The sequence below is a fragment of the Gracilinanus agilis genome, chromosome 5 (genome assembly GCF_016433145.1).
Source record: "Gracilinanus agilis isolate LMUSP501 chromosome 5, AgileGrace, whole genome shotgun sequence".
Taxonomy (NCBI): domain Eukaryota; kingdom Metazoa; phylum Chordata; class Mammalia; order Didelphimorphia; family Didelphidae; genus Gracilinanus; species Gracilinanus agilis.
In genome coordinates this window covers 129,372,631-129,388,076 of record NC_058134.1, presented here as the reverse complement: position 1 = coordinate 129,388,076, position 15,446 = coordinate 129,372,631, and the positions used below count along the sequence as shown (strand labels likewise).

Below are 15,446 nucleotides of genomic sequence, written 5' to 3'. Positions count from 1 at the left end.
ATAACAAACATTTAAAATGTACTTCTCATAGTCACTTGTCTCCCATAACCAATCAATACCACACAGAATTAGTTGCCAGGCTGCAATCTGGTCACTTCCAAGGATGATGGTTGTAGACACTGGACTGGAAAAAGTACTATTCCCAAGGTCAGGGTCCTAGGCTATCTCAAGCCCAGGTATCTGAAGGAAGATGCTGATCAAGGTGGTATATTTGTTTGGCTTGCCTGGTACATGCTGCTTCAGGTAGATCAAGCTAGTAATACTTCCTGCAGGTAATAGAGCCAGTTCCTGAAGACCTAGAAAAAAAGAAAGTTCTTGCCACCAAAGTCCTTTTCAATTATCTAATTTCGATAACAGAAACGATGATTTTATTAATGGAAATAACACTAAATAAAAGGCATTACTATCTACTTTGCCACTGCAAACTATGGGACTCTTCTGACTTGGAGTTAAAACCTTTCTTAGAATCTACATAGCTCCCTGAGAGCAAGTAATATCTTGCTTTGCACATGATAAAGTGCTTAATAAATTTACATTATTATTACCAATTTTCTCTCTCAAGGAAGCACTGTGGTACAGGGGAGAGTCAATAATGTCCTATTTGTGACAATATCTCCTCTTCCTATATCCAACACCAAAAACTGTTTTTCATTCATAGTCACTTTCATCCCTGGTCACTCAGCCACTACACATTGGCTTCTCATTTCTTTCTTTTCTTCTTTTTGTCAAAGAAGCTCTGACTAGTTCTGTTTCTGACCTGGATGAGTTTGCCCCTGCTCCCAGGAGGCTCACCACTGTTAATGTGGGACTTAAGGTAGACCTGATCACTGAAGCCAAGCACCAACTGAGGTTGAGGCTGAGGCCTTGTAAAGTTGAAAAGACCTTGTACCCCTTTAAACTACATTACCCAAACTCCCTTTCACCATTACCGATAATTCCTTAAGCCTTTTCCTATTGGTCGTTGGTTTTTGCGGCCTGTATTGTAATGTGTGTTTTGGCGTGGTCATGAGGTTTATGGGACCTGAGGAGGGCAGTGAAGGGTGAGTTGGGACTCTTTCCCTTATAAATATCATACTTTGGAGGCATTGAATATTAATTTTAAAACTAACAGCATCTACAATAGCCAACCTCGGCCTCTACAATAGCAGTAATTACAGGTGTTGTACCATCATGAGACTTCCTTATTTCTTACAAAGTAAAGTTTTAAACTTCAAGAAGGTTCTCTTATTTTTTAATCTTTCCATGAACACAGTGTTCAAACCAAACTGGTTCATTCATTTTTCTCCAGATGCACTGGAAACAGGTTACTTGATTATACCATTATCTTTTCTAGAATGAATTGCCCTCTTTTCTCCTAAGTTCTTCATGTCTCGTATCCTTTATGAAGTTTTCCCTTGCTTTAAGGTTTTTCTTGAGCTCTTAACTTTTTTGGTACTATTCCCTTGACATCTATCATGTTACAGTTATCTCATTACTGATTTTATTATGTACTATTGTTAAGTATAAGTACTGTTTCTACACTCAGGGACTGGAGTCTTATGTCTCTGTATTCCCAGTGTTCAGAGCTGGTCTATACATACAGTGTGCCTTTAATAAATGTTTAAGCTTTTTAAAAACTAAAAGTAAAAAACATAAATTAAGCTTCCCCCTCCCTATAATTTAGCTTCAGATTCATACTTTTCATCTATTAAAATATTTTCTAGATCAGTACTCAACAAATTAATTTTGAGTATAGAAGCCAGTCCTAAATTAATAAACTTTCTAATAAGTCTCTATTGTTTACTATACCTAGTGGTGAAGAGAAGCCTACTAAACCAGATAAAAGTGAAATATCATACCACAGCAGATAGAGCAAAGTGCTAGTCTAGTAATTTCCACATAATCTTATCTAGAGAAATCGCTGTGCACCACAGCAACGGGGCACCCAGATTTGTTGAGTTTGTTCTAGATGTTTTCCTCCTCTAATATAAGCCTTTATTAGGCAGCATATTAGGATTATATTAGGATTAAGAATATAGACTTAAGAGTTAGAAGAGTAGAAGTGATCCTTTTTTCCATGACTAGGTGTATGTGTACAATATTCTTCAAAGATATGTTATTAGGAAAAGTGTTATAAACTTCAAAGTTAAAAATGAGTAATTGTGACAGATACATTTTTAAGCTTAAGTACTAAATGGGAAAATGAATTTACAGAAGGTTTGAGGAGAGACAAACTAAGCCAGCTCAACTAGAAAGCATTTAAACAACATAGAACAAATATGATAAATAGACCAAAAAAAAAAAAAACCCCAGAAAATATCTGTAAAAATTTTTTACACAAGCCTTGTGGTACAGCGGAAAAAAACAGAAGACTTGAAATCTGAAGACCTGGGCTCAAATTCTGCCTTGGACATAATACTGTTTTAACTAGGTAAGTCATTAGACTTCTCTGACCTTCAAGTATCCTCATCTGTAAAACAGAAATAATATGGAGTACCTACTCTTACAAGGTTATAATGAGGCTCACATGAAATAAAACATGTAAAGTGCTTTACAAACTTTAAAACACAATATAAAAATAGGAGCTTTTACAGTTATTTTTATAAAAAATTTCTTATCTATTGATGACAATGTAGTCATGCATCTGGATTCTAACAAAACAGTTCCAAAATTACTAAATGAGAAAATACAAACAGTACTAAAGAAGTCAGCTAAAAAAGACCAAGCATACATAGAAAATGTCTGTACTGGAGTTAAGACAATTTTAAGGCTAAAGGAGCCCTTTCAAGATATCTGGAAAAAAGGGAAGGCACCAAGACTGGGGAAAATTATGACTTCTTTTAAGATTGTCTCAAAAAAATGAGTTTGAAAAAATATCCCAACTTCTATGACTACTTTCTCATCTCTACGGCATCTTTAGGTAACTAATTTATACAGGTATTAAGGGTATTTATAATAAAAATGAAAATAGTATGGAAAGATATATCACATCAGGTCTTTGCAGCCACACAACTGACTGAAGGGTGAAGAGAGAATACAAGATATCACTGTACTTATTGTTTGGTAACCATAAAAGAGCATTTGATCTTTGTAGAGAAAAATATTGGATTAATAAAGTATCTTCAATGCATATGCTAAAGTCATACAAGATTACCTGACAGATGAAAAACAAGATGACAGATTATTTTGATAACTCTCTCAATACAAATGTAAAACAGGTATGTTCACCAACTATTTGACATTTGATGAATGCAGTACAAAGTTCAAATAGAAGAAAGATTCCCTACAACTGAATCTCCGACTTCCTTCATACATCCACTAGTAGAACCCATGCTTGACTGAAAATTTCCTTTAAAGGACTCCAAAGGAATCATCCTTCAATGGAAGACCTTTATGATAGGGAACCCACTACTTGCTAACTCCTTTCAGATATTTCTTAATTGTTTGAAAGTCCCCTCCCCCCCACCCATATCAAGCCTAAATTTATATCTCTGCAACTTCCAGGCAATGTTCCTAGGGTCATTCAGAATAAGACTATTTCTTCTTCCATTTGACAGGACTGAAAATACTTGAAAGTTACTATCATATCTGCCCTTTCTCCAATTATGTCTTCAAAAAAACCCTAATTCCTTCTAATCTTCATATTTGAGTCCTTATATTTTGCCACTCCTCCTGACGATGTTTTCCAGATTTCTCAAAAAGTAGTGTCCAAAATTGAATTGGGTATTATCAAAACAAAAGTTAGAAAATCATCTCCTCCATAGAGATACTGAAATCCTCCAAATGTTTCTATTTGTGAATGATTTTGTGCATATTGTATCAAGTCCTTAAATGCAAAGCAAAATGAATGAGAACTATAATCATTCAAAAAAAGTTTGATCTAACCATTAATACAGAAAAAAGTCAACACTAAAAGACACATAGGAAGGCTCCCAGCATGCTGGAAAGACTTTCTGTGGAAAATTTTCAGGACAAGATCAACATATAGAGTCATGAATGGATTTCAAAATGTATTATTAAAGGGAATATCAATATTGAGGAGATCACAGATGTATGAAACAATGAAACATAATAAAGGAGAAATTTTTGTTTAAAAATTATTATATCATATCATAATATTTAACATATTTGCCATGTATTTTTTCCACTTTTCCAAAACCTGTGTAAAAGTTGAGCTTTGGACTGAATCTAGAAAAATTTAACCTCCCCCAATGTTTGTCCCTTGATAATTCAGTTGAATTTCTCTCCCCTCTTATAAAATTCTAACATCTGAAGTTGTTCCTCTGTACCTTTTTTAGTTCCTGTCTACCTACTCTGCCTATTTTCAGACTTGCAACTCCTTCTGGAAAAAGATTTCTATAGAAAAACTATTCAAGTTAAAATAATGTTTCGCTTAAAAAAAATAAAGGGATCATTTTGTCTAGCCACAGAAAAGATGTCAGAAGAGAAGTGAGGAACACTGAAGGACTGACAGAGGTAAGTTTAGTATGTTTCCTTCATTCCCATACACCAAGGACTTTTTTGTCTGTAGTCAGTGTTGGTGGAGACCAAGAGTCAAGGGGTCTACAGAGAAACTACTAAAACTGTACTAACAGAATGTAAACATCTATTTCTCCCCAATCCCCAAAACATTCCCAACATGTGAACAGTTTCATAACGAAGTCAGTGGGAAGACTTCCAGTGAAGACTATAGCAAGAAAAGTCGTAAAGTAGCTTGGCACTCCCATATATATTCTAGCAAGAATATAAAAAAGTCACCAGAAAAAATAATAATGAAGAAATACAAAGAGAAAAAATAATTAAGCTACTCCACTGAGTCTAGGGCTATGCAAGAAGAAAGCCAGAAGCGGCAGCTAGAAGAGGCATTTCACAAATAAAATGAAAAGCTTATACCAGTACTCAAATGAAATAGGTCCCTGAAGCCCACTACATTGCCAAGGCTGGAGAGGGTGGGAGGAAGAAGGTTGGTCTCAGAGCTCTGACCAGAGCCAGTATTTTGAATGCAGACAAATCAGAGAAGGCAGAAGCTAAAAACAAAAGTACAAGAAATCAAACTAGGACCAAATAGGTGATTCAAAAGTAAGGAGGGGAGGCAGACACTGGTCCTAGTACTGAGGTAAGCACTTTACAATTATTATTTTGAGATACTCACAACAATCCTGGGACTTAGATGCTACTATTATGCCCACTTTATAAAAGAGGAAACTGAGGCAAAAAGATTTTTTAAGTGACTTGCCCAGGGAAACACAGTTATTAGTAAATGTCTGAGGCCACATTTGAACTCGGGTATTTCTGATTCCTGAACTGATACTCTTATTTAATGGATCATTTATCTGTTCCTAGGTTATGGATAGTACAAAAGGAGGGACAAGGTCTTAAAAGGAAAGATAAAGCTGAGGAAGGGATCACAATTAAAACAATTTTTGGCTTCAAAGATGTATTATGAAAGAGGGATTAAAAGGAAAGAAAGTATAAGAATCAATGATGGACTATGGGAAAGGGAAAGAAAGGCAGTGGGATAGAAGTAGATTATTTCACTTACAAATAATGTGTGGATCATACTTTTTCACTATTGTCTTTGTAAAAGATTTTCAGAAGGAAAGAAAAAGTATTAGAGATTATGAGGGAGGAAAACTCACAATTAGTTAACAATTATAATAATGAATGGCATGGAAAAAATGGAAGATGATGGTTCAATGGATTAGAAAGTAGGGTCTAACATGATGTAGCTTAGAAGAAAAATACTTGAAACCTTCATATAGAGAACTTCTTAGGCTTTAAGAGGATACAAAAAAATCAAAAAATAGCAATCAAGATTTCAAATCAGGGTACAGTAAAAACAGATTGTTAAAAGAAACAAATAGGAAAACATTATGGAAATAATAAGGAAAACAACTATTTTTACAAATATTATCTTATTCGGCCCTCTCAACCACCTTTGATCAACCAATCAACATTAAGTATCAGTAGAAAATTGATTTAAAAAAAAAAATCAAAACAACTCTGAGGTTCCATGTCTTACCCATCAAATTGGCAAAGATGACAACAAAGGAAAATGGTAATTGTTGGAGGGGCTATAAGAAGGCAGATAAAATAATGCACTGTTTTCAGAATTATGAACATTTTTGAAAATGATCCTAGAAAGTTGTTTCTAAGTTTGTCTAAAAAGTCACTAAACATGCCCATCCTTTAAAAACAAACCCTTACCTTCTGTCTTAGGCAGAAGAGAGGTAAGGACTAGCTAGGCAACTGGGGTTAAGTGACTAGTCACATAAGAAGTTTCTGAAGCCAGATCTGAAACCCAATTTGAATCCAGGTCCTCACAATTTCAAGCCTGGCACTCCATTCACTAAGCCACCTAGTTATCTCAACATGTACATCCTTTGATGCAGCAATACTTTTAGTAGGCATATATCCCAAAGGGATCAAAAGAGAAAGGGTCCATATGTACAAAAATCTTCCTAACAGTACATTTTTTGGTAGTAAAAAACTAGGAACAAATTGAATGCTCATCAATTGGTGAATGACTGAATAAATTATGGCTTATGAATGTATTGGAATATTACTGTTTCATAAGAAAAACCGTAAACATGACCTGGTAATGCTATAATTGTTAAAAACTGGCAAAAAGTAAAGTGAGCAAGAAAAATTTACACAATGACTACAATAATGTCAAAAAAAAAAAAATTAAAAAGACAAGAATTCTGAGTCAATTGAAATGACCAAACATGACATCATAAAGCTAATGATGAAGCATTTAATGAAATTTGTGGTTTTAAAAATGATTGTATTTTCAAACTGTGGTATATGCTAGTGATGGAATACTGTTGTGCTAAAAGGAATAATAAACTGGAGGAGTTCCAGGTGAACTGGAAAGACCTCCAGGAACTGATGCAGAGCGAAAGGAGGAGAGCCAGAAGAACATTGTACACAGAGACTGATATACTATGGTAAAATCGAATGTAATGGGCTTCTGTACCAGCAACAATACAATGACCCAGGACAATTCTGAGGGATTTATGGTAAAGAACGCTACCCACATTCAGAGGAAGGACTGCAGGAGAGGAAACATATAAGAAAAACAACTGCTTGAACGCATGGGTTGGGGTGGACATGATTGAGGATGTGGACTTGAAACTACCACACCAATGCAACTACCAACAATTTGGAAATAGGTCTTGATCAAGGGCACATGACAAAACCAGTGGAAATGTGCATCGGTCATGGGTGGGGGGAGTGCGGGGAGTGAAGGGGAAAGTAGGAGCATGAATCATGTAACCATATTAAAAATGAATATTAATAAATGTTTAAATTTTAAAAAAATGATTGTATTTTGTATATATGGAAAACCTCATACATATTGCTTAGTTTTGTCAAGCACACAATAAAAAAACATTAAAAAGTTTTTAAAAATTAAATCAAAGAACCTAAAATGCTCACATAAAATAAGCTAAACCAGTATAGTAAATAGTATGTTAAATTACACCAAATAAATGCAAAGCAACTAGGGTACTATTAGTTGAAATTTCTCTGCATATTTAGCCTTTTCTCTATCTCTCATTTTTGATCCTAAAGGGTCATATTGCTTCTACACCTATTTTTCTATGAGTATAATATCTGAGAAAAATTCGTGCTATCCCAATTTCACTCTACTATACTAATATTATAACTGTATAATTATGTTATACTATGATCCTACTGTTGCTATTAGCACAAAGGTATTGCAAAAGAAAAGAGAGATTTGGGGGGGACAAACTATATGATACAGCGTGTTTTTATATGTTAAAAGATTTCTGATTCATAAAACCATTTAATGTTTAAACTACAGAAATGTTCAATTACATATTTGCAAAATTTCTAGGATCTATTAAGAATGAGCAAAGAAATAACTTGTTTTCCCTCTGGGAATCTTCACAGCTAAACAGAATTTATTAATAAGCTGAGTGTTCATTAATGCTAATGACAGCTTAAGTTATGACCACTTTAATATTTATTAAGTGCTTTTATATCTATTCTCTAATTTGATTCCACAAGGGTGGCAGCAATGCAAATATCAGTACCCCATTTTAGAGACAATAATACTGAATCTCATAGAAGGTAAGTGACTTGTCAGCAGCCCAACATTGGAATCCAGGCTCTGATTCCAAGACCTTTCTTATTTCCATGAGGCCTGCTCTAAAGAAAGCTATGATTCCCAGATAGATTTATAATTTATAATGAAACTCTGCTATATTTGTAAAGAAAAAATGTATTTTATTCACTAGAAAAAACTGGAAAAGGTATTCACAACCTGACTTTTATGAAAATCACAAAAAAAGTATAGCATTAGGATTTGGGTTCTGTTAAAGGAATTTTCTTAATCTCTCCCAGTCTATCTTAAGAGGGGAGAGGGCAAGGTTTCTCAGTAGATCAGAGAACTGACAGGTTCAGTGAGCAGTGAGCCAAAGCGGAAGATTCCGTTACCAAAGAGACCAGGACACTTTATTAATCTCTCCCTCTGTCTAGCTTAAGAGGGGAGAGAGTTTAAACATGCCAGAATACAACTAACTTTGACTTCTAGTTGTATGATTCTTTCCTTTCATAAGTTTATCATATTAACAAAGAAAAATTTTTGACATAGTAATAGGAAAAGTGATGGACCTTGCTAGAGTTATCCAGTACCAAATAGCAGAGCTGATGTATTCTTCTGCCAGAACTTAACCACAGTGCACTGTTGAGCAGTCAATGTGAGGAAACTTGGCTATTTTCTTATTAAACCTGTTTTCTAAGTGGGGAACTTTTAATTTAATTCATACCACAATTGAATATCTGACATAATTCAATTATGTCATTAAACATTAAATACGTATTTAGAACAAATGGTAGCTTTAAAAAGTATATGCTTTTTACATTAAAATTCCTGACACTATCCTACACAAAATTCTGGTCAATAAAATTAGGCTTAGGTTCAATGTGAGAAATAAGCATTTTTTATTTTAAACACCAACACTTGGAGAAACTAGAAAGCAGTGTGACCATATACAGGTTTTTAGACCAATGTCGTTCAACATTTGAATAAATTCAAAATGGATATAACCTGAAAGGTCATTTAACAAAAAAATCAGAAGAGCTATAACTTACACAGCTAAGGTTGGTAGATTAATTCTTTACCATCACCCCCCAACCCCAACCACCCCCACCCTGCCATAAAAGCAATTGCAAAAGATGAAATGGGTTATTTTAATCATACTGAAAAGCATTTGCACAAATAATGTATTTGGAATATGAAGGGAAATGGCAATAAAAAATATTTTTATCAAACATCTCTGATAAAGCGTTTGAAATGCATAGGCAACTAACAAATATGAGTAAGGTCAAAAGTGAATTCCCAATAAATAAATGGTCAAGGGGGTAAGAATAAATAGTTCTTAAAAAAGAAATTGCAAAGTACTTACAACTATATGATAGAAAGCTCCCATCATTATTAAATAAAGAAATGTAAATCAAAACAACCCTGAAGTTTGCTTCATAGTCAGCAAATTGGCCAAGACAACAAGAAGGGGAAGAGTCAATGTTTGAAGAGTTGTGGAAGGAGAAGAATGCATTGTTAATGAGGCACTGTGAGTTGGAACCACCATCCTGGAAAACAATCTATAGTGTTGCTAAAATATCCATGCCTTTTTAAAGAGATTCTACTGCTAGCCATACATCCCAAGGAGGTCTCTGACAAAAAAAAAAAAAAAAAAATCTCCATATGCCAAAATACTTATAACAGCATTTTTTGTGTGGTGATGATAAATATCTGGAAACAAAGGAGGAAGACAATGACTGGGGAAAAGCTAAACAAATTGTGTTGCATGAATGTAATGAAATATTATTGTGTAATAAGAAACAAATATGATAAGGACAAAGCAGCATGTAAAGATTTATATGAACTGATAAATGAAATAAATAGAGCCAGGAAAACAATACACACAACAACCATAACAATGTAAATTGGAGAAAACCACAAAACAACTGAAATTGAATGTTGTGAAATTATGAAGAAGTTTGACCTCCAGAAAGACAGATAAGACACTTCCTCCCCACTGCTTTGCAGAGGTAAGTAGATTTCATGAAGGTGAAACACTGAATAACATAATTTTTTTTCCCAATGTACTGATTAGTTTTGTAATTTTTCTCCTTCTTTTTCCTCTCTTTAAAAAATGCTTAGAATGGCTCTCTGGGCTAGAGTTGGGAAAAACTACAGGTGATATAAAAACAAAAGATATCAATAAGCATCTATAAAAAATAAGCTGAGAAATCAGCAAAATCATGTAGTATCTAGCCCTTAGCAAAAAAAAAAAATTCAGAAATTAAACTGATAAAAATCATAGCTCTTACAAACAAACATCTAATTGTCCCACTTCCCTTAGTGTACATTTAAAGCCTTTCTTTTCTTCTCTCATTAAGCCACCTATATCACCCCCATAACCTCTCTATAAGCAAGGGAACCTCACCAAATACTTCTCTGTAAAAATGAGGCCATCCATGAAATAGCTCCTTTTTCTACAACTCTATATTATAAAATCATCTCAATGGTATCTCCTTGCTTTTTTATCTAGACTCTGGGGAATAGTCTTTCTCCTTGTATATTTAAACCTCTACTTGTGTCCATGATCCCATTCCTTCCCAACTCATCTCATCCAGAAATTTGCCTGCTTAGACCATTTTTCTCTCCTTAATTTTCAAATTTGTTATCCCACTTGTCCTTCCCTATTGCAAAACAGTTTCAAATCTACTCTCATTTTTCAAAATTTTCCACTGTCTCCAAGACAAATAAAGTAATTTATAATCTAACAATTTACATCACTCAGAAACACATCTTCTCAGGATTCACCTAACCATTAGACTAATTCTGGTCTTTATTATCTCTTTCCTGAACTGCTGGACTCCATACTCAGAGTTTCTCTTCCTCTTCCAACATATCCTCCAAGACAGGTGCTAAAATAATTTTCCTAATGAAAAGGTCTGACCATGTTACTCATCTGGCCAAATATCTTCAATGGCTCCCTTTTGCCTCTAGAATAAAAGCATAAAATCTTTAGCTTAGCATTTAAAACCTTCTTTAATTTGACTCAAACCTATTTTTCTCTAATTATTTCTCACTGTTCCCCTTTATGTACCCTCCCTTCCACTAAATTAGATTATTATTTATCTCTAAACTCACTCTGTATTAAAGGAGTCTCCTTCCATCGTTTTATGCTTACCCCAGTTGCTGCCTCCAACTCAAAGCCTTTCTTGATCCTACCAGCTGTTTCTCCTCTGTCTCTGAATATAGCTTCCTCATACACTCCATACAGTCAAAGATTATTTTATCATATTTGTATCTCTAACATATTACTAGACTCTATGGTGCCTAGCACAAAGTAAGTACTTAAGTGTTAGTTGAGTTGAACTGAATAGGGAATATTAATGGCAGGTCAAAATAAGTATAACATAAAATGAAATACAATAAGGAGAAAACAATGGTAGAGGTAAAGTGGGAAATGTCCAAATGGGCAACATAAAAGACTTTCAGGATAATTTGACAGGTGAATGGAGTGTCTTGAGCCAATGACAAGACTTCAACAGATAAGGAATTAGAGATTCTGAAGGGTAACGGGTAGGCTGATACCAAAGGTGAACTTGGGGAAAATTAACAACATTCCATTTTATCAGGAGAGATAGATACTTGAAGTGACAAAGATTAAGACTTCCCCATGACTAATTCTTAGCCCTAGCTGCATATTCACCTCCTGCACAGATGCAGAAAAGTTCTGGGCATGTTCAATGAATAGTTAAGTCTGGAAGAAAGACAGTGTGAAGTTAAAATGGAAAAATGGATTAAAGACAGATTGGTTTGGAATCTAAAGGAACAAATACTTTATTTGGGAAGCAACAGGAAGTCCTAAATGGGTTTTAGGCACAGAAATTATATAATCAGATCTATATACAGTCCAAAGAAGTTTAATCTAGAAAAGGTAGGAAAGATTGACTGGAGAGAATAAAACTGAAAGTCCGAAATAGCAACAATAATTTTCTTTCACACTATTGCAAAGCATTTTATTAAGCACTTAAACTCCGGTGTTATGGAAAAGAAGTTGGTCAGGGGCCAAAATTGAATTCCTGTTCTGCCCTGTGAAATATGGGATTTTATAATAGATTAGCTTTAGTAGGGTCTCTCCTAGCTCTAAACTATAATCTTAAATAATAAGTTATAGGTATCTTGTAACATGTAGAACATCTGTTCTCTACTAATTGAGTAGATACAATATAATTAAAAATAAATGTTAAAAGGCAACATAATGGACTTTCTAGTATGGACGAATTCTGATGAATAGGAACAGAGCATATTTATCTTAATCAAGGAAGATTTCTTGAAAGAGATGAGTTAAGTCAATTGAAAGAAACAAACCAGAAGCAAACATACAGAAAAGTATCTATCCTATCAAGGGAAACAGATAGTGACAGTACTCCTCTTCAAGGCTAGCTTGCCTTGTACCCTCAGTAAAAGGTTACATATATTTACTTCCACTTAGAAAACATACAATTTCTTTTCTACAAAAAGTTTTTCGTTTTGGTTTTAGAGAAGCAGTGTAGGGCAGTGGACAGAAAGCAGAGTCAGGAAGACATGGATTCAAGTCCTACCTCTGACACTTGCTTGTATAACCATGGACAAGTAATCATTTTAACTTTCAGCGTCCCCAGACAACTCTCTAAAATTATAAATTATAAAGGAGGTGATCTGTGTTAGTAGAGTGAGTTTCCTCAGTGGAAGTTCCAATACCAATGAAAACACAGGTCTAATAAGAACAGAAAAAAATAACCAAACCGTCCCCCTAAATTCAACTACATGAAAGCAGTATCATTCACTGTAAAACAGAGCCAGATATTCTAGTGTAGAACATTCTTTGACTTTTTCTTTATCTTAAGAAAATTTAACCTATGGTTTAATAAAATTAATGAGAAATGGGTTTACTTATTTTAAAAACAACTGATAGGAGTAGGGTGAGGTCTAAATAACAATAAACACATCAGTACACTTAAAAACACTTATAAGATATAGTGTGAAGACATCTCCTCCACAAAGTCTTATATACGGAACTCAAATCAACTGCAGACAATACAACACTCTTAACAACCTGGTGCATTATCTGTTCTTTCTATTACAATGGATTTCCAATATGCTTAAATGCTACTACTGCTTATGATTACAGAAATATACTATTATTCAGATAGCCCAAAAAGGCATCTATAAAATTATTTAGCAAGAGTCTAAAATAGAATTTTCCCTAAAACAAAAATATTTTATTTAACACTAACCAACGAAGACTCTTAATTTCTTCACTCCTCTACTCCAAAGCCTTTGATGATTTCCTATAATTTCTAAATAAATATAAGCTCCTTAATCATGCACTTAAAGGCCAGCACTCTGTGTTCCTGATAAACTGGACTATTAGCTAGTTGTTCTGAGAACTCAGTATTCCATATTTTGACTGTTCAGATATACAAGCCATTGCTCCATGACTAGAATCACCTCTCAGAATCCTCATCACCTTTCAAGACTTATCTCCTTCATGACTGTTCCATTTATTAACGGTTTTCTACCTCCCCATATTACTTTGCATTTATTCATCTGCATTCTGGTTTTCTACCTCCTCCTATTACTTTGTATTTATTCATCTGCATTCCTGTTTTATCACCCTACCCCTGACCTTTAATAGAATGTGAGCTCGTGGATGGCAGACTATTTCCTCATTGTCACTTTATCCCACAGTGCCTATCATAGTGCCTTATATTTCCAGAATTGAACTGAATTCTATCCAGAGAAGTGTAAGTAGGGTCATTAAGGACAGGTGAAAAGTAAAGAGTTTGTCTTGTCTGATATTAAATGGCATGACAAAAGTGGTTGGGAAAAAAATGATTTTGTTGTACTACTTCAAACCACTGAAACACAATGCTATTCAGTATTAGAGTTGTTCAGTGGCCTACCAAACCAGTCATTCTTTGAAACTGGAAGAAGTAGAAAGCAAGCAGCAATAGCAATCTCACAGTAATTACTTAGTATACTTGTATACAAGTGTTATTTCTCTTCCTGTCTGATATGAAAAATTACTTCCTCTTCAATTTGGAAAATGTAGCAAGTGTAATAATTTGATTAAATTTCAAAGTATATCTTAACTATAAGGTAATTCATTATATACATATATATGTATATCCACATGAATGATTCTTTTTTTCAAATTCTAAATCTCTCTGAATGGAAGTAGTGCCTTAGGATCTTTACAGAGGTCTTTATAAGAATAATGCTCTCAAGAAAACTAGTGGAAAGAGGGCTAGACCTAGAGTTAGAAAGATGTGAATTCAAATCTCTCCTAAACAATTCCTAGCTGTGTGGTTTCTAGGCAAGCCACTTTAGTTTCCTCAACTACTAAGAAAAGGATTATAATATCACCTGCCTTGCAGGGATATTGTGTAAAAAACACCTGGCACATAGGCACTCTAAAAATGCTCATTCTTTTTTCTTGAAATTTGTGCATATGATTTCTATTGTTCAAGTGATTATTTAAAAATACTTTTTAAATTAACAATCATGCAGACGGAATTCTAAAGTTTAAATAAACATTTCATACTTGCAAAAATAGAAAATAAGGATACAGACAAAAGTCACCATAAGCCACAAACTTCTCCTTCCGATCATCGTCAACTCATTGCCAAAATCTCCTAAAACCTATTATGCTGTGCCTCAGAATCATAGCCAAACATTAAAAAGTTTAATTTGTAGAATGTTTAGTAGAAGTATCTATAATTAAATAGAATGATCCAGCCTATAAACTGTAATTCTTGCACGGTATACAAAGGGTCGACTCCAGAGGAGTTAACAATTAATCTGATAACATTCCTGAAATTTTCTAATCCTGACTTCTTGTACAAACAGGTGTAACCTGGTCTAACATAACTTAATATTTCCCAGGAAGGTTGCTGCATGATTACATCTCTGTTAAATTTTTCTCCCTTATGCTGTGACTCTGGTCCCGGTTCACATAAAACTCTGCAGGTGGTAACAAGTAAGCAAGAGGAGGAACTAAGCCAGCTCTCCAACAAACTTAACCACAATCCTGCCCGAAGCCACCAGCAGGGAGAAGCAGCCCAAGCTTGACAAGGCCTACACCACCACTGTGCAAAAACCTCTCCACCCCCAGAACTACCAGCAGCCAAAGTAACGAACGCTTCCGTCAACAACACACATTTCCCCCTACCCACAGTAGAACGGCTCGCTCCCAACCAGCCATCTGGGGTTGGAGTTAGCCGACGCACCATCCCAACCCAAGACTTCAGGCTCAGCCGCCCCTCCACCCTTCCCCGGAGCAGAGAAGTAATAGAGACTGAGTTTCCACTGCGCATGGCGGAGAGGCAAACAGCATCCATTCCCCGCCCCCCCTTCTCTTCCCTCCAACCCCCCCCCC

General features: G+C 34.9%; 1 protein-coding gene across 1 annotated transcript in view; it reads right to left on the bottom strand.

The window, feature by feature from the left end:
• WASL (WASP like actin nucleation promoting factor) overlaps positions 1–15,446 on the bottom strand; it is a 119,769-nt gene that overhangs the window by 98,266 nt on the left and 6,057 nt on the right. The gene's annotated exons all lie outside the window — the stretch shown is intronic.